This window comes from Phallusia mammillata, chromosome 1, assembly GCF_965637545.1.
Source record: "Phallusia mammillata chromosome 1, kaPhaMamm4.hap1.1, whole genome shotgun sequence".
NCBI classification, from domain to species: Eukaryota; Metazoa; Chordata; class Ascidiacea; order Phlebobranchia; family Ascidiidae; genus Phallusia; species Phallusia mammillata.
Window position 1 is genome coordinate 2,689,024 of NC_137252.1, and position 21,247 is coordinate 2,710,270.

A 21,247-nucleotide genomic window follows, 5' to 3' on the forward strand; every position below is an offset into this window, starting at 1 on the left:
ATACACTATGTATAATGATGTGAAAATTTGATTTAAAGCTTCGTGAAGCCCAACCACCAAAGCCAACATCATTGTAAGAATGTTGATCTTCACACTGATTGATCCGTTTCCACCGTCACTGGATGGGTCGTTTCCGGTGTTGCAGTTACCCGAGGGATCAAATACCCTCCCTGACGCGATAACGTAGCTGCACATGAAACAGCTGGTTCCAGCAGCTAAAACAAAAGGGTTCTTACCCTTCCTCGGTCACTGTGTTTCCTTGAGCAAGAAACTTGCGCAGCAATGCTCCAGTTGAACTGAACTGAAATCACCACTTGCCTCATCGAAAAAATCAAATAAAAAAATGATCTAACAGACAGACACCTCAATGGCGGGACCAAACGCATTCAGGCTTTATCCGCCCAAAGAAAAATGAAAACAAACAAACTATATAATCTTAACATACATGACACTCAAACACGGCTTAATATAGAGTGGTGTGTAGTAGTTATGGTGCCAACAGCAAACCGCTGACAAAATGTCTTTCTGGTTGCTAAAGAGCCAAGTTTTCTGCAAATCACAATTGCAGTTGTATGAGATTTTGCTTTCGACTTTTCTTTTCACTAAGGAAAGCAAATTCAACTAAACTAAAAAAACAGACCTGATCCGAAGAATGTATATATGGATCTGTTCATATCACTGATGATGACATGAGCATTAGCCGAAACGTTTAAACAATAATGTATGTCGCTTTATGAGTCTATTTGGGCCGCAATATTTAAATCTAAAAGAAGCTCATCTCAACTAAAAACTGAAACACAGGTAACAGAACGGAAGAAAATTTAACAAAACTTAATTTGCAAAGCTCTTACCATCTGCCTACATAGTCTATGCATTGAAGTGATACGTTTTTATTAATTTATTTCTTACAAATAATTTTGCACATTCCACACCAATGTATGGTAAGCGATTAGAAATGTTTTGAAGATACACTATGTATAGTGATGTGAAAGTTTTTAAAGCTTCATGAAAAACAGACCAACTCCCAAAGCCAGCATCATTGCTAGCATGTTAATCTTCACGCCGGTTGATCCGTTGGTGGTGTTGCAGTTATCTGCAAAGCAACATCAATTGATGTAAACATGGCTGTGCCTGTATAGTTAGATGGTGAGCACAAACTTCATTCGGGAAATTTTATTCCTCGTTTTTCAGTGTTAAAATCTGAATCAAGTTCAACCAAAAACCCTGTGTTATATAAAGGTACGGCCAGCAACCTGATCATGGCAATTGCATTTGGGCCCACAGTGGCAAAGGTTGCACACCACTGTTATAGAATGTCATCAATAAATTTATTTGCATTAACAATGTAAGGTTTGGTTTTAAACATCCACCAGAATAAGGATTTTGGGTTTGACCTAATTCGGTCGAAACTACTCGACTTTAAAGCCAAATATTCGGTTTCGGTCGGACCTTTTTGAGACAGGTTCGGTGCATAACTAATTTTTCGTTTTTCAACGGCGTTTGTTCAGCCAACTTTTACCACTAGTTATCCAGTTAACTTGGCCTAAGCTCACCTGTTGTACAAGTTATTACATTGCAGGCGATGTTATTTGGGACACCTGCACATAAATCCACTGCCGGGTTGCCACAGACGCGCGTGAGAGCGGTTCCCTCAGCACCCGAAACTTCACAAAACAAACATGTTCAGTAAAAGTATATTTCGCCTAATACGTGCAAGAATCTTTAGTGTCTTATTCAAATAGAATGTGGAAATCGTTATAAGACTGTTAACAGAATTGAGATCGATTCCCAGTATCAATTTGGATGTATAAGGATTAATTATTACTAATTGTATTGTAATTATAATTGGTCTACTAAATATTCATCCAGCAATTCTACTTTTACGCACCAGATGATATGGCAACAGCCGTTTGGCATGTTGACACTCCGCTAGTACAGTTTACAACGTGCGTTTGACTTGGTGAAGGGCCCATGCAGGTCGAACCAATCACAACGCCTGCTACGTTGCCGTAGTTGCACACGAAACAGCTGATTCCGGCAGCTACAACAAAAAATAAAACGTCAAAACGTTTAAAAAAATGTTTTTGTAACATTAAATTTCTCTATCTCAAGCATTCTTAACGTGACGCTTTCAAGGAATCAGGAAAAAAAACAATCATACACAATAATATCGTGCATTATGCTGCAAAAGGTCCTTTTGGACCTGTCGTGTAAACGCATTCATTAAATAATTAGGTTCAGTTAAGATGCAATAACAACCTCACCAGTTGATGCGAGGGCAATCAGGAAAACTGCTGTCAAAACGATGTTTTGCATGATGTTAAATTTTGTTACAAGTCAAACGTTCACCTAAATATACCTGAAATGGGTATTTATTTTTAATTCAACTTATTGAATTCGACTTTATTTGAAGCACAAATCAGATCGCTGTTTTAAGCACACTTTGGCAGTTAAAACTGAACTTACAAGCAAAACGAGATCTCATAATCTAAATGATGCCCCTCTGACAAATATATTTTCGAACCAACGGTTCAACGAGACTTTTTCGCGTGACAATTAAAAAGGTGTTTCGCTTGGCAGGTCACAAAGTCAAGTCTGCGGGGATTTTGGCAGTGAAAAAAAGCCCAACTTTTTTCCGTTAAACCGCAATTTATTAACACGATGATACTAACTACTAACTTTTTTTTTAGACTTGTTCGTTGTGTTTGGCCTTAATTAAATGAGCATTCCTTTGTTTTGCATCCCTATTTTTTTCATCATTGATTGCAATAGTGAAGTCTAAGTGGCTTTAATAGTTTTTTCATGTTTTGCACAAAGTTTGTCAAATTTTCCTAAATGTTTGTCGTGAACCCTATGTCATTTGTTAAATTTTCATTTTGCACAAAAACACAAAAACAAAAGGTACCTCAACAACCCCACTATCACCACGGTTATTAGCCTTGTTATGTTCCCTGCTCTGGCGCACAATTCACGGATCAATGCATCTCTTTTGGTGCGTATTTTGTTTTGAAAAAAAGGCGAAACATTTTTTGCCCTTTACTCGGTTGTGGCATTAGGGCAGGGGTCGGCAACCTTTTAGGCGACGCGTGCCAATTTACTTGTTGCTTCCATACGTATTAATGACCTGGCGTGCCACGTTTTTCTAAAGAATATTGGTTCGTGCCAGCTGATATCAATAATCAAGAGAAAGCAGAGTGTTTTGTGCATGTAAGACTTAATTTTAAGACAATGGTATGATAAAAACAATAAACAAGCAGTGTAACAGGCTAAATTGTTACTTCAATATAAAGACGCAAATCGGTTGGCGTGCCATGAACAACCACCTCGCGTGTCAATCTTGGCACGCGTGCCAGGGGTTGCCGACCCCTGCATTAGGGTATGTGAGGAAACTACCAGGTTTCACTTTGAAGTTCAAACTAAGATTATACTGTGAGGTATTTTTTACGGAGATCAAATCCAGGAACTTGCCGGGGAACGAATCCCGATTACGTTGTTTTGTGTGTATATTATTTTCCTTTATCATTATTTCTTTATTTAATTCATCAAGCTAATTTATTTTGCTCAAGCATCAATTTGCAATCACTTGGTCTGTGTTGTAACAAGTGTGTTCACACAGTTGTGGGTTCTAACCCTACCTTGATCGCTTGTGTTTCTTTGAGCAGCAATACTCTGGTTAACCTAAACTGAAATCACCAATTTCCTAAATAGTTGAAAAAATAAAAAAAAAGATCCAACAGACTTGCAATAAAAACAGGCAGCTCAACGGCGGATTCAAACGCATTCAGGGGTTTATTCGCCAAACGAGAAGTGAAAACAAACAAACTATATAATCTTAACAAACATGCCACCCAAACACGACTTAATATGAAGTAGTGCGAGATAGATATGGTGCCGAAAACAAACGGCTGACAAAATGTCTTTCTCGTTACTACACCTGTACTTTGCACCAAGCAAAACAGACCGAACTAAATTAAAAACACCCACACACAAACTCAGACATATTACATACGGATCCGTTCATCAGTTGTCCGATTTGTCTCATTCATATCACTGATCATGGCATGAGCATTTGTCGACACTTTTGAACAATAAAGTGTAGCGAAATTTTATTTGCTTGTTGGTTTTTGTCACCGTCACTTATTGTTTTCATTCTTTTTCGTTGTGGCACCCTAATTACGTTTTTTTTTTTTTTGGGGGGGGGGGTGATTGGTTTGCAAGGCGTTGATTGCGCCGGAATGTGCCTTCTTGTTCCACATGCCTTAAATAGGGCGTCGTCGTGGTGGTGTTAGTGGTGGTGGTGTTAGTGTTGGTATTGGTGGTGGGTTGCCACGTGCCCGGTGTAACGTACGTCGTTTTTACATTGTTTTAAATATAAGTCGCGCCCATAAGCTAAACCAGTGTGCGGGAGTAATTGGCTGTGGTGAGCCGTTATTGCAGGGTTCTCGACCGGTTGCGAATTAAGTAAGCAGGCTTGGTGTATAAGATCGATTTATCAGGCCTGCCGAAATAATTCGGTAACAAAAGCGTGTCGTTTTTTACGTCTATTTGGGCCGTTATTTTCATCATTAAAACAAACTTAACTCAAATAAATACTAAAACACAGATATCAGATCTAAAGTTAATTTAACAAAATTTCATGTACAAAGCTTTCATGTTGTACAACTATTGCGTCACCCATGCTCTGTGGCGCCCCCAGTCTCTCGTTTTGTAAGCCGTGACACTTCACGTGGCAGGAAATTCACGGAGTTGTTATTGGTGCTCGTGGAAGACAGATGTGTGATATATGCTTTAAATACACATTGCAACAACTGACAACTGCAGGTCTACACCAAACTACAAAGGCGTGTTACATTTATACCAGCTACAATCTACATACATAGTATTTGTAATTAAGTGATGCGTTTTTATTAGTTTACACTTCTCCAGGGGTCACCTAACATTTTTCACTGCGGGTCAGCTAATTTTAATCATAATTCGAGTGGGCCGCATAGTTTACAGGCACTTGCGCCATTTTTCCAAACTTAGCCCGCGAGGCGATGTTTATAGTGACGCCACGATACGGCACCCATATCCGGACGTAGGGTACACGTCTGGTAACCATGCATTTCCCTTCCGGCAAATTTCGATGGCAATTTGTTTCTCGCGAGGCGCCGAGTTTCTGAGGGTACAACCTTAAGCACCGACGCCTCATCAATACCGAAACCTTCTCCAGCGTTGCACTGGGCTAGGTATCGCAATCAGCGTCAAACTTAATGCTGTTTCCGCCGTCACGTCAGTCTATGCTCGACTATTGGCAGAGTTCTCAGGCATAACAACTCCCCACACTTCACAGCCGCTTCCCAAGCATGGAGTTCAGCATTTCATTCCCACTAACTGCCCACCAGTGCACTCTCGCGCCCGTCGTCTCCCTTCCGAGAAACTCAGCCTCGCTAAAAAGGAATTGCACAACATGCTGGAACTGGGCATTATTCGACGTTCTTCCAGTCCATGGGCCTCGCCACTGCACATGGTTCCAAAGTCGTCCGGTTGATGGCGCCTCTGCGGTGGTTACCGCTGTCACCCAGCCTGATCGTTACGCCATTTCTTACATTCAAGACTTTTCAGATCGGTTGGTAGGATCTAGTTTTTTTTCAAAATGTGACCTTGTTCGCGGCTACCACCAGGTACCTGTGGCATCTGATGACATCGCGAAAACCGCGGTCATTACCCCTTTTGGCCTTTTTTAATCCCTTCGCATGCCATGCGGCCTAAAAACAGGCCTTTTAGCAAATGCTGGACACTGTATGTCAATCTTTGGACTTTGTGTTCGTCTAGTCTAGATGATATCCTGGTCACAAGAAAGTCTCTGTCCAAACACTACGACCATTTAAAGCGCCTTTTAAACAGTATTTCGACCATGGCCTTGTCATCAACCTGGAAAAGTGCACGTTTGGAGTTTCCCAAATTGATTTTCTGGGGTATCGCGTTAGTACCGGCGCTACCGGCGCCCGGCCCCTTCCCAACAAAGTCGAAGCTATTCAAACTTTTCTGCGTCCCACTACTGTCAAAGGCCTTCTGGAGTCAGGTGTGGCAAACTAACCGTTTCATTCCTGGCGCTGCACGCATTTATGACTCCTATTTATGAGGCACTTACGGGCAATCCTACAGCGTTGCTTTGGGGTAACAGGTTAGATTTAGCTTTCCGCCCTAGCGCACGCTACGCTGTTGCATTTGTCTCCAATTTTTCAGAAGCTGCCAACCAAAATAAACTAATATTTCCCAACAAAATCACGGTGAACCATGACTAGTGGAGACGCTACACCGAATATATTGAACTCTTTAAATTGCTCCAAATGAAATTTAACTTACTGAAGACACCAACTGATGTTTTGAACTGAAAAACACACCAGCCGCTGAACCGCTGAATTACACTGGTAAAACGTTTATTTTAAAATAACATGTGGTCAGTTAGTGCACAAATTGAGAAATAATTGAATGTATGTTTAACACTTTTTATTTAGAGATTGGTTAGTGGTACAACACAACCTATTAAATGATGAAGTGTTATTTTGGCACGTTGCTATTGTCATGACAATCAGACAGCTGTGGCAAAACTTATCGCAAAAATTAATGTACAGTCATTAAACGTTTTTTTCAAAGCTTCATGAAAAACAGACCAATCACCAAAGCCATCATGATTGCCAGCATGTTAATCTTCACACCGGTTGATCCGTTGATGGTGTTGCAGTTATCTGCAAAGCAAAATCAATTGATGTAAACATGGCTGTGCTTGTATAATTAGATGGTGGGCACAAATTTCATTCGGGAAATTTTATTCCTCTTCTTCAGCGTTAAAATCTGAATTAAGTGCAAAGAAAATATGTTGCGACCCAAGTCCAATTTAGATATCGACCGTTTGGAAGTTTTAGACCTAATTGTTGTATCTGAAACACACGAGACACGTTGTCTGGAAAATATTAGGTGTTTTGTTCAACTAACGTTTTGTAAACGTTCAATAAATTTACGTGCAATAACAATGTGACTGAGCGTTCTTATACTGGGCAATATCAGACCCTCCAACAGGCAACATGGTCATTGACGATCACTGTTTATGACAAAAAATAACTGAGAATGGAAAATGATTTCCAAGTAACAGAATCGGTGAATGAATTTACATGCAATACATGCGTTTCGCCTAAATCTTTAGGTTTTACAAAACGTCTACATAACCACTGGATAAAACATAATAAAAGATGAATACGCAAGGTTCGGTTTAAAACATCCGTAAGAAGAAGGGATTCTTAAAATGTTCGGTTTTGACCCGAACATTTTAAGAAGAGATTGGTTTTGGCTCACCTGTTGTGCAAGTTACTGTGTTGCAAACGATAGTACTTGGGGCACCTGCACATACATCCACCGCCGGGTTGCCACAAGAGCGCACAATTCCACTTCCAGTAACGCCCGCAACTTCATAAAACATACACATAATAATTAGTCTGTAAATTAAGCAACCAGTTATCGAGCACCCTTTTATACGTACTAGTTGATGAGGTAACAACAGTTTGGCATGTCGTCACTGCGATAAAGCAGTTGACAATATGTGATGAATTTGGTGAAGGGCCCAAGCAGCTTGCTGAACCAGCTGGAGCTCCCGTTACGTCGCTGAAGATGCAAGTGAAGCAGCTGATCCCGGCAGCTACAACAAAATATTTCTAATGAATTCAGAAAGTACAGTTTTGTTTTCTGTTTTGGTAAATTTCTCTGACCATTCGTAACCTGACGCTATCAAAGAATCTGGAAAAAAACAATCATATAGTATAATATCGTACTTAAAGAGTATGCTGCAAATGGTCCTTAAAAGGTCTTTTGCTGGAACTGTCGTATTCATTTAGCATCCATTTAACAACCAGTTTTAATTAATTTAATCACAAACATAACTGATTACTTGTGCATGTAGAATACATCACGCAGACGTTTTAACAATCGCTGTTGCCATTATTAATGCAGTTTGTCAAGTTAGAACAGGGTTTAATACAATTTGCGTGGATGAAAGTTACAGGCAGTAACACGGAACGGGCGATTAGAAGGGTAGCGTTGACAAAAAGATAAAAACAGGAGATATGGGTTATTACTTTTTAAGTAAGTGTATAGTGTTCATAGGTGTACCTAGTATGTAATAAACTTACCAGTTGATGCAACAGCAATCAGGACAAGCGCTTTCAAAACGATGGCTTGCATGATGTGAAATTAAATGAGTCAAGCTCACACTTAAATATACCTGAATTGGATGCCCATTTTTAATTCAAATTGTCGAATCCAACTTTATTTTAAAGTACACATCACATAACTGTTTTTAAACACACTTCACCTACTCTTACTCTCGTTAAAATTCCAACTCACAGGCTAACCGATATCGCAATACACCCACGTTGCAACGAGACTTTTTTTTGCGTGGCAATTAAAAAAAATGTTTCGCTTGGCAAGTCACAACCCTCAGTCAGCAGGGGCTTTTGGAAGTGGAAAAAAACAACTTTTTTCCGTTAAACCGCGATTCAAGTACCCGATGGTACCAACTTTTTGGCTTGCTTGCAGTGCTCAATCTTAACTAAATGAGCATTCCTTTGTTCTGTATCTCTAATTTTTCACCAATGATTGCGAGTGCAACTAAAAAGCATTTAATTTTTGTATAATTAATAATGTTTGAAAAAATAAAATAAATGGACAAAGAGAAAATTCCGGGATAGAATTTTTCGCTGAAATTGTCCCAGAATCCCGGGAAAGAAACTCTAGTGTCAATGCTATTAAGCGAAATTTTTTGTCATAAACCGGACAGTTTCAAAGCTTTAGAACCAGTACGGTAAATTATGTGCAAATAGTGTGCAATATTATTGGTGAATTGTAAATGCCGCTACACCAAGCCTGTCCGCCGTAAACAACCTCAATATATAAGCTATTGCTGCCAGGCATAATATGAAGTTTGTAGAGCTTTTCTGGCAAATGTAATTTTATTCCGACGTTTCGACGTCCTATACAGGTCGTCTTCATCAGGGTAAATAACACTGAGTGTGACTAGTACAGTACACGAGAAACAAAATCCTTTGAATCCTTTGTTTATCGTGTACTGTACTAGTCACACTCAGTGTTATTTACCCTGATGAAGACGACCTGTATAGGACGTCGAAACGTCGGAATAAAATTACATTTGGCAGAAGAGCTCCACAAACTTAGTAAACAACCTCAGTTGTGAAAAGACCATTAAGTTCAAAATTGGCAACTTCAAAGCCTTTTTTCAGAATAATGCTTAAAGTGGAACTGCAATTGTCGGCTACTTCTATGCAATAGTAGTTTTAAGCCGCGCTCTGTATTATGTTCAAGTTGCTGGAAAAAGAACTATTTGTTAAGTCTGTAAGTTGACTTTCAACGACGTTTTACCAGGAACTGTTTGTTGGCAAAAGTAGCAAAGTCATTCCAACTTGAAACAATAATTAAATGGATTTGCATTTTAGAAATGCAAGTTGCATCTTGCAATAATCAGTGTAAGCTTATTTCATCAAATCCAACATCATGCAACGCATCGTTTTGACAGCAGTTGTCTTAACTGCTCTTGTATCAACCGGTAAGTTCGTTTTCATGTTATAACTGAACTTAGTTTTTACTGGCACATATAAGACTTAAAAACAAACAGCCTCTTGAAGAATAATTTGCATGTTTATGTTTCGTTTGTCCTTTTATATTATAAGGTCGCAAGACTTGAGCTTGAGACAAAGAAATTAACTAGGAAACAAAAATCTCAAAACTAAAATTTATATTGGACATTCAATAAACTATTTTGTTTCAGCTGCCGGTATCAGCTGTTTCGTGTGCAGCTACGTTATCGCGTCAGGGATGGCATTTGATCCCTCGGGTTGCATGGGTCCTTCACCAAACGCGTCACTTACAGTTGAATGCATCAACGCAGTGTCAACATGTCAAACGCTTTTCTCTATCCGACCACGTACGTATACGATGTTTAAGTGACTAGTTGTTCATTTTATGATGTTGGTTTGTTTTTCATGAAGTTGGGAGTGCCAATGCCACTTTAATTACCCGCCTTTGTGGTATTTCTGATCTTGCTGCTTCCACTGATGTATGTATCTCTGGAGACAACTGCACCATTTGCACGACAGGTAAACTATACCGAATAATGTTTGATTCGTTTGCGGAATGAACAGGGGTAAAACCCTGCAAATAAAAAAAGATCTTGTGCTTACAAATACCAGTTTTTGGAACCAGTTTAAAATACGACTCACATTTTAACACCAGCAAACCGTCAGCAAGTTTGAATCCCTGCTGTCGAGTTCACGTTGATTCATATTTTGCAGATAACTGTAACACCGGAAACGACCCATCCAGTGACGATGAAAACGGATCAACCAGTGACGATGGAAACGGATCAACCAGTGTGAAGAACAGCATTCTGACCATGGTGTTGATTTTGGTGGCAGGGCTGTTTTTCACGAAGCTTTAAAAACTATTATACTGTCACATTATTATACATAGTCTTCAAAACATTTATACTCGCTCACCAAGCATTAATGTGAAATCTACAAAACTATTTGAAAGAAATAACTTAATAAAAACGTATCACTTCAATGCATAGACTATGTAGGTAGATGGTAAAAGGTATGCATATTAAATTTCGTTAAATTGTCTTCAGGTCTGTTAACTGTGTTTCAGTTTTTTAGTTCAGTTTCCTATCGGCTTGTGAAACGAACGGCACAAATAAACTCATAAAGCGACATACCTTATTGCTCAAACGTTTCGGCAAATGCTCATGTCATCATCAGTGATATGAATCAGTCATTAAACTTTTGAACATAACCGTATGTAATCTTCAGATAGGTTATCTGTGTTTTGTTTTTGAAGTTTAGTTGAACTTGTTTTGCTTAGTGAAAAGAAAAGCAAAACATCATATTACTGCGATCGTGATTTGGAGAAAACTTGGCCTTTGTAAGTACATGTTTACCAGATAGACAATTTTTCAGCCGTTTGCTTTCGGCACCATATCTACCTCGCACTACCTTAGATTAAGTTTTGTTTGGGTGACATTTGTTAAGATTGTATAGTTTGTTTTCTTTTCTCGTTGGGTGTTGGGTCATTTTTTGATTTGTTTGACTAGACAATTGATGATTTCAGTTTAGTTCAACCGGAGTATTGCTGGTTAAAAAAACACAAGCGACCGAGATAGGGTTAGAATCCACAACCGTGTGAACACACTTGTTACAACACAAATCAAGTGATTGCGAATAATATACACACATACAAAACCGTGATCGGGATTCGTCTCCGGGAGTTGCTGGTTTAGAACCCCGTAAAAAATATCTCACAGTATAATCGTAGCAATTTATTTCTTGTGAATAGTTTGGTACATTCCAAATCAATGCTTAGTGAGCGAGTATAAATGTTTTGAAGATACACTATGTACAATGATGTGAAAATTTGATTTAAAGCTTCGTGAAAAACAGACCAACCACCAAAGCCAACATCATTGTAAGAATGTTGATCTTCACACTGATTGATCCGTTTCCACCGTCACTGGATGGGTCGTTTCCGGTGTTGCAGTTATCTGCAAAAATATCAATCGATGTGAACTCGGCAGCAGGGTTTCAAACTTGCTGACGGTTTGCTGGTGTTAAAATGTGAGTCATATTTTAAACTGGTTCCAAAAACTGGTATTTGTAAGCACAAGATCTTTTTTATTTACGGAATTTCCCCCCCTGTTCATCCCGCAAACCAATCTAAATTTATTTGGTCTATAGTTTTTCCTGTCGTGCAAATGGTGCAGTTGTCAGCTCCAGGGATACATACATCAGTCGAAGCAGAAAGATCAGGAATGCCACAAACGCGGGTAATTAAAGTGGCATTGGCACTCCCAACTTCATGAAAAACAAACCAACATCATAAAACAACAACCAGTCACTCAAAAATCGTATACGTACGTGGTCGGATAGACAAAAGCGTTTGACATGTTGACACTGCGTTGATACAGTCAGACTTAAGTGACACGTTAGGAGAAGGTCCCACGCAACCCGAGGGATCAAATGCCCTCCCTGACGCGAAAACGTAGCTGCACACGAAACAGCTATTTCCAGCAGCTAAAACAAAACATGTTTGTTTAAACCTGGCATAAAATTTAGTTCTGAGATTTTCATTTCCATATTGTCTGTCAAATTTCTTTTGCTAGAATTTTGGATGCTAATACCTTACGCCGATCCGAATAGCCCGTGCATTTTTAGAGATGTAACGTTTTAAATTGGAAAAGTGCTCTTTCGCCACCTATCGAAAATTAGCTAAATGTGGATCTACCCTGAGGTATGGTGTTAGTAGATTTTCCCAAATTTCTTTTTTTCCCAAAAAAAACGCCACCCTCATGCTTGCTGGCCTTTATGCTGGGTCCCTTTGCGTTGTTGACAAATGATTCTATTGTTTAAACCATTTCGTTATCTGTGGTTCCCAACCTTGGGTTCGCGGACGCGTAATCTTTGCCATTAAACTGACAAAATGTCCTTCTGGTGGCTAAACATGTACTTAATGGAGCCAAGTTTTACAAGTCGGACTTAATTGTGAATTTGCTTTCTAAAGTTTTCGGGTTACCAAGCAAAGCATACTCAACTCATCTAAACAACCAAAATACAGTATAGATTTCTGAAGAAAATGTAACAAAATTTAATGTGCAAAAAAGTGTTTGCCGTATACAATCTACACAATATGTACAATGAAACGATGCGTTATTGTTTAATTATTATTTGTAAAGAGTTTACTTGATGAAAAACAGACCAGTCAGCAAAGTCAACATCATGGTCAGAACGTTGATCTTCACACTGGTTTATTCGTTTTCATCGTCACTGGATGGATCGTTTACAGTGTTGCAGTTATCTGCTAAAATATCAATCGATGTGAACACGGCAGCAGGTTTCACATGTGCTGACGGTTTGCTGGTGAACACAGATTCTTTTTCGCGGTAAAATGTGAGTCATATTTTAAAACTGGTTACATAAACCGGTATTTATTATCACAGAATTTTTTTTATTCTGCGGGATTTTACCCCGTCTCATCCCGCATACCAATCTGAACGTATTCGTTCTAGTTTCACCTGTTGAGCAAATGGTGCAGTCGACAGATCCAGCTCCAGGTAAACATACATTAGTGGAAGCAGCAAGATCAGGAATGCCACAATAGCGGGTAATTAGAGTGGAATTGATACTCCCAACTTAAAAAACAAACCAACATCATTACAAAGCCATAAAATGCACAACAAGTAACTCAAACATACGTACTAAGTCGGATAGACAAAAGCGTTTGACATGTTGACACTGCGTTGGTGCAGTCAACTGTGAGTGATGCATTTGGTGAAGGACTCATGCAGCCCGAGCAATCAAATACCTACCCTGACGCGGTAGCAAAGCTGCACACGAAGCAGCTAATTCCGGCAGCTAAAAAAATATGTTTATATAAATTTAATTTGAAGTTTGGTTTCGAGATTTTCATTTCCATATTGTCTGTTAAATTTCTTTGTCTCAAGCTTCTGCTTCTCGTCTTTATCAAAGCAACGGACAAGAGACAGCCAAACATACGAGCACGTACATTACTCTTCAAGAGGCTGCTTGTTTTTAAGTCTTCCAAGTGCCTGCCAAAACTGAGTTCAGTTGCAACATGATAACAAACTCATCAGTTGATACAAGAGCAATTAGGACACCTGCTGTCAAAACGATGCGTTGCATAATGTTGGTTTTAATGAAATAAACTTACACTAATTACTGCAAGATGACACTTGCATTTCTAAACTGCAAATTCATTTTGATTCACCGTTAATATTGTACACTAATTACACATAACTTACTAGTTTTAAACTCTTTGAACACGAAAATAATAATCAAAGACACTGGAAGTATATGGCGTACCTGACCCTAAAGCTTTAAAACGTTTAGGTTCATTGCATTGACACTACTTGTTAAAACACTTTACTTCGGAAAACGGAGACAAAACCGTCATGACCACACTAGGGCGCCCGTAAATTTACAACGCTCCACTGGGCGCCGAGCCCCGAAAGGTATTTCAGGGGCAGCAAAATCAAACGCCAACCAGTCAATGTTCTGCCTATGCGCTCTTTGATAGAACCACATCGCCTTCTTATTGACACACCGTCTGTCTCTTTGAACCACCTGGGAGAAATCAACACTTGCAATCTCCTTTTGATACAGGACAGAACGGAACTGCTGGAGGTATCTCAACAGGTGATAACCAGGACCAAAGATAGTGGCGTCGTAGAATTCCGAATATTTGGGAACGTTTTTGAGCTCACAGGTCTTGAGACACCACAGCCAGGTTTGAGTAGGCGCCCACCACTTGTATAAAGGAAACAAGGGATGAGACACCGCGGCGTTGCCTAGATAACGTCTCTCGGAATCAGAGAATTCTAAGGCCATATTTAAAGGATCTTCAAAATCTGACAAATCGTCTTGCCTTTCTGCTAGCTGCCCGTATGTGCCTGGCACAGCTTCCGGGAGATCGTAGTTCGAAGAATCACTAAGTTCGCCTTCTAAAATGCCTTCGTCGATTTCTTCTTGGTCAATCAAGTTATTCTCAACAGTAGACATTATTGCAACTCGTAACTGTGCTGCATAACATTGTCCACAAAGTGTTTAATCCTTCTCTGTATTTTTTATTTACGCACCAAGTCTCATTTTCTCAAGGTAAAATAGAAGGCCGAAATGGAATAAAACACTAGTTTTTATAGTTAGATTTTCCCTTTTTCTACGATTATTACAAAGCAGTCCCTTCTTTAAACCACATTAGTTATTAGTTTGTTTTAACTTAAAAACTTGCAAAAATGCAAAGGGCGAAATATTGGCTGCAATAAATTGCGCAACTATTTCGCAATAACCAGCTTGCGCAACTACCCAGCATATAGCCAGGCGGCTCTGGCACAACAGGAAAACGGGTACATGAACTAGTGTGGGACTAGCGACACTGAACATAAAATTCCAACCATTACTCAATCACAAGAAGACACGAGCAAGTAAATAACACTCGATATCCAATGTCGTCGTGGATTTCACAGTTCTGCAAAGTTGACAATTTCATTGCAGACGAACACATTACAATAGTGAGAAACATGTTTGCAAGAATTGCAGCATTTGCAGCGTTTGCCACGCTATCCAAAGTTAAAATTTTCCATCGCTTAATGCTTAGCCAAACCAAAGTGTTAAAACGATGGTTTAAAAACACGTGACCGCTACAAACTAAACTTCCAGCTTGTGCTCATCACCATGACAACCGAATTGCACAAGAAAAAACTTTTATTCAAACTCTTATATAAAATACAAATTAATAATCTGACATATCTACAGTATGCATATCCAAACAAAATTTTAAAAAAATAATGTGCAAAGTTTTTACCGTTTTCGTTTTATCTTATATGTACATGAAGTGATGTGTTTCCTATTCATTCATTTCTTGAAATATTTTTATAATTTGAAATGCTTGGTTGGGGGTATAAATGTCTTGAAAATAAACTATGTATAATAATGTGAAAGTGAGACTCTCTAAAGCTTTATAAAAAACAGCCCAGCAATCAAAACCAACATCATTGTCAGAATGTTGATCCGCACACTGGTTGATCCGTTGCCAGATGAGCCATTGCCAGATGAGCCGTTTCCGTTGTTGCAGTTATCTGTGAAAACATGATAACAAATCAAACAAAATACTCAAGAAGAGAGGCAGACGATCAGCGTTAGTGTATTTTTTTTATTTACGAATTATAAACATTATTTTCCCTTATTTAGAAGACATTTTCAGTTTCCGTCTAAAACAAAATAAAATAAAAAGAAACATAACACTACATAATGAGACTACAAATCGTTGTCATTTGGAAAAAGAGTTTGTTTATGTGCACAAGGTCTAAAAATGTGTGTTGATAGTATGTGTTGACGACATACTACACTTTCAGTCTCATTTTGCCAAGAAAGTGACATTTTCACGCGCTTTGAAAGATCACGACCCCGCGTAAGAGTATTTTTTTAGGGACAGGTGACTCTTGATCGATATTACTCACCTCCTGAACAAGTTGTTGTACAAACACTGCCTGCTAGGGTGTTCACACATCCACCAGTTGCTGAAGAACTCCCACAAGAGCGTGTGATTGTGGTTGAGCTGACAACTGCAAGAAGAAAAAAATAAAACTTTTAATACAACGAAGAATTAGAACTTTATGAAACAAAACTCAATTATAACTATATAAATTTAGAAGGACTGAATTCCAACTTAAAGAAGTAAAAAAACGGGAAGAAACAAAACTAAATGAGAACTTTATCAATTAGACAACCATTAGAATTTAATTAGGAAAAGAAGTATTCGAATTTTATGAAACAAAAAATAATTATAACTTAAAACAAGCACGAATTGACGAAAGTGCGAATTTTTATACGTACGAGTGGATTTGGTGATAACTGTTTGACACGTTGTCATTTCGCTCCCACACGAACTCGACAATGAAGAACCCGAAGAAGGACTTAGGCAGTTTTGACCAGATACGAATCCACCCGTATTCGCATAAGTGCACTTGAAGCAATTAATGGCGGATGCTGTGGAAAAAATGTTTTTTTAATGAGGTCAAAATTGTATTAAAACGTATTGATCTATTATCTATTATTATTCTGTGATTCTATAAGTGCTAAAATGGCTTTTAGGTGGAATATATGTTTTAAATATTTTCAAAGATTGATTCTGTTTCTTTAAAACGATTTTCCCTTCTCAGTTAAGTAAACTTGAAAGCAATTTAAAATTTAATGATATTTTTTTGTAACGGCAATTTTCATTAAAATCACTGCGTTTTAGTGTTTTGCGTCGGTAGACTATAGCTGAGTCAGCTTCAGGCCATTTTGTATTGGCAAAGACGACTGCTTGCAACTAATGGTGCAAAAATGGTTGTTTACCAGTCAGTCAATATATACGCGTTTTTAACAGATAGATATGTTATTAGGTATAAAGTATTATAGGATATAGCAGACTTACCAGTTGATACAAGAGCAATCAGAACAGCTGCTGTCAAAAGGATGCGTTGCATGATAATGTTGGATTAGATAAGTCAAACTTAAGGATAAATCAGATGTACATGGAACGTCTGGAACGTTATTTGTTTTTCTGTTCAAAGAATAAAAAGAAAGTTGTTGTTGGTAAACTGGAGTGCCGTTGGATGGCTACACTAGACAATACGACCTATCTTCCGTAACCTACTGCACTGATGAGACCTTGTAAAACGAAAAGTGTCTACTGTCTCCAGCTTGTTTTGGCTTATTGCTTTCAAAATTTTTTTATTTGCAAACAACTACTTTGCAAACATTAACACTCTACTTTATGACAGGCCTGTGCAACTAACTCAGTCACTACAAACTCTTACCCCATGAACAATTATCTGTTATGAAAAAGAAACATTATGTGTGATTCATATCTAGCAGACAAAACAACATGACACCATCTTAAGTTGGTGATATAGTTTTGTCATCGTGTCATCAGGGTGACTTTATTGTTGTTATTGATCAACCTTACGTTTACCTTAGTCCTTAGCTTACCGACGTGCATGAAACCCAGACAGGCCAAGAATCAAATGACTCACTACATTAAATCATCTACTGAATGCAGCTTGATCATTTAATCAGTACAAAAGTTTGTTTGTTATGACAAATCGAATCAGAACGTTGTGTAAGGTATGCGCTTTTAATGTATGACGTCATCTGCAAACGGCGATAACAACAACAACCTATCTTGATTATGGATGTGATTGGAATGAAATGATAAAAGGAAGGGTCAAAATAGACAATGCAACTGCTAAACTACTGCTATAGCCAGTGACCAATTAGAACTAGTAAATTTGTTCTAATACTTAATTTTAATGATACAACACATGTATTAAATGTTTTGTATCCTAAAACACAGATATTAAACCTACTGGCAACATTGATCAAACTGATTGAGCTTTCAACGCAAATGGTGCACCTGTCGACTCCAGGCCAACATCCTATCGGAAAACGCGGGATGCCACAATTGCGGTAACTACAGTTGCATTGAGACCTCAAACTTCATGCAAAACAAACCAACATCATAATAAAACTAAGAAATGAACAATCAGCCAGTCAATCATCTACTCCAGGGATCACCAAACTTTTTTCACTGCGGCCCGGATAATTTTAATAATCATTCGCTTGGGCCGCATAGTTTACATGCCCTTGCGCCATCTTTCCAAACTTAGTCCGCGAGGCAATGTTTATAGTGGCGCCAAGATATAAGCGTCATACCTCCGACAGGATTAAAGTGCCGCATCAATCCTCTCGGAAAACTCTCGCTTCGAATGGCACCCAGATCCGGACGTACGGTTCACGTCTGGTAATCATGCATTTACCTTCCGGCAAATTTCAATGGCAGTTTGTTTCTCGCTAGGCACCAATTTTCTGAGGGTGAATTCCCTGTTAGTTGACCTCAAGCACCGACGCCTGTGACCGACGAAATTTCAATGCCGAAACCTTCTGCAGCGTTGCACTGGGCAAGGCCTCGCAATCAGCGCCGAACCTTCATGCTGTTTCCGCGGGCACGTCTGTCTATGCCCGACTATTGGCCGAGTTTCCAGGGATAACAACTCCCCACTTTTCACAGTCGCTTCCCAAGCATGGAGTTCAGCATTTCATTCCCACTAATGGCCCACCCGTGCACTCTCGCGCTCGTCGCCTCCCTCCCGAAAAACTCAGCCTCGCTAAAAATGAATTTCACAACATGCTGCAACCGGGCATTATTCGACGTTAGTCGTCCGGTGGGTGGCGCCCCTGCGGCGATTACCTGCGTCGCAATGCAGCTAAACAGCCCGATCGTTACGCTATTCCTCACATTCAAGACTTTTCGGCTCGGTTGGCAAGATCTAGCGTTTCTTTTCCAAAAGTGACCTTGTTCGCGGCTAACACCAGGTACTTGAGGCACCTGTATGACATCGCGAAAACCGCGGTCATTACCCCTTGCCCACACGCCTGTAAGCGAATGATGGACACGGTATGTCAATCTTTGGACTTTGTGTTCGTGATATCTTCGTCGCCAGCAAGTCTCTGTCCAAGCACTAGAACCATTTAAAGCGCCTTTTAGAACTGCTTTCCGAACATGGGCTTGTCATCAATCCGGGAAAGTGCAAGTTTGGAGTTTCTCAAATTGATTTTCTGGGGCATCGCGTTGACAGTACCGGCGTCCGGTCCCTTCCCAACAAAGTCGAAGCTATTCAAACTTTCCACGCCCCACTACTAACAAATCGCTTCTGGAGTTAGCAGGTATTGTAAACTTTTACTACCGTTTCGTTCCTGGCGCTGCACGCATTATGACTCCTATTTATGAGGCACATACGGGCAATCCTACAACGTTGCTTTGGAGTGACAGGTTTGATTTAGCTTTTTCGGAGGCAAAAACCGCCCTAGCGAACGCCACACTGTTGCATTTGTCTCCAATGTTTGAGAAGCTGCCAACCAAAATAAACTAATATTTCTAGACGAACTGAGAGTGAACCAGAACTAGTGGAGTCGCTACACCGAATATATTAAATCTTTAAACTGCTCCAAGTGAAAATGTACTTACTAAAGACACCAACTGATGTTTTCAACTGAAAACACACCAGCCGATGAACTGTTGCTTGGACTGTTACCATAACGACTAAATTACACTGGTAAAAAGTTTATTTTAAAATAACACCTGATCATAGTGCACAAATTGAGAAATAATTAATGTACAATCTATATTCAACACGTTTTATTTAGAGATAGGTTAGTGGTAGAACTCAAATGATGAAGTGTTTTTTTTGACACGATGCAAACTAAGCACATTGCAATTGCCATGACAATCTTTCTTTAGCAAACTGTAAATTGCCGAAAAAACCATATATGTACATATATGATGTTTTTTTTTCAAAGCTGCATGAAAAACGTCCCAACCACCAAAGCCAGCATCATCGCCAGCATGTTAATCTTCACACGTTGATGGTATTGCAGTTATCTGCAAAACAACATCAATTGATGTAAACATGTATTCACTGTGCTAATGTAATTTGTTCAGCTAACGTTTTGTAAAAGTTCTTTTAGAATCTCTTAAAAAAAATTACGTGCAATAACAACGTGACTAAGTGTTCTTATACTCATCAATATCAGACCCTGCTACAGGCAGCATGTTCATTGAAGATCTCTGTTTATGACAAAAAATAACTGAGAATGGAAAATGATTTTTAAGTAACAGAATCAGTGAATGGATTTACATAGAATATATTCATTTCGCCTTACTAGCATCTTTAGTTCCTACAGAACCACAGGATAAAACATAATCGCATTCAGTCTTATTTACCCTGAAGAAGACGACGTGTATAGGACGTCGAAACGTCGGAATAAAATTACCCTTGCCAGAAGAGCTCTTGATATTATACCGGACAGTAATAGCTTACATAATGAATACGCAAGGTTCGGTTCAAAACATCCATAAAAAAGGGATTCTAGAGATGTTCGGTTTCGACCAGAACATTTTAAGAATAGATTGGCCTTGGCTCACCTGTAGTGCAAGTTACCGTGTTGCAAACGATGTCATCTGGGACATCAGCACATAAATCCACCGTCGGAGTTCCACAAGAGCGCACAATTCCACTTCCTGTAACGCCCGCAACTTCATAAAACAAACACATAATAATTGGTCTGTGGATTAAGCAATCGTATAAACGCATTCATTCAACAACTAGGTTTAATTAATTTAATCACGAGTGTATACTGATGTACGTAGGATACTTTATGCAGACGTTTTAACAATCGCTGTTACCATTATCAATGGTGTTTGTCAATCGAGTTAGAACAGGGTTTAATGCAATTTGTGTGGAGTAACCTCACAGGCAGTAACACGAAACGGGCTATTAGAAGGGTAGCGTTGACAAAAAGACAAAAACAGGAGATATGGGTTATTCCTTTTAAGTCTGTGTATATTGTTTATAGGTGTACATAGTATGTAACAAACTCACCAGTTGATGCAAGAGCAATCAGGACAAGTGCTTCCAAAACGATGCCTTGCATGATATTCGATAAAATAAGTTAAGCTTACACTTAAATGTACCTGAAATGGATGCCTATTTTTAATTCAAATTGTTGAATCCCACATTATTTTAAAGTACACATCAGATTGCTGTTTTTAGAAACACTTCACCTACTCTTACTCTCGTTAAAATTTAACT

General features: G+C 39.0%; 1 long non-coding RNA gene across 2 annotated transcripts; it reads right to left on the reverse strand.

The window, feature by feature from the left end:
* Positions 1-6,405: 6,405 nt before the first annotated feature.
* On the reverse strand, positions 6,406-7,598 carry LOC145239207 (uncharacterized). 2 transcript variants are annotated; one of them, XR_013862244.1, is made up of 3 exons: positions 7,520-7,598; positions 7,336-7,446; positions 6,406-6,731 (listed from the first exon to the last, which is right to left on the reverse strand). It is a non-coding gene; the product is annotated as an uncharacterized LOC145239207 (long non-coding RNA). The 2 variants fall into 2 exon arrangements; XR_013862243.1 differs by lacking the exon at positions 7,520-7,598 and having other exon boundaries at positions 7,336-7,490.
* Positions 7,599-21,247: the final 13,649 nt, after the last annotated feature.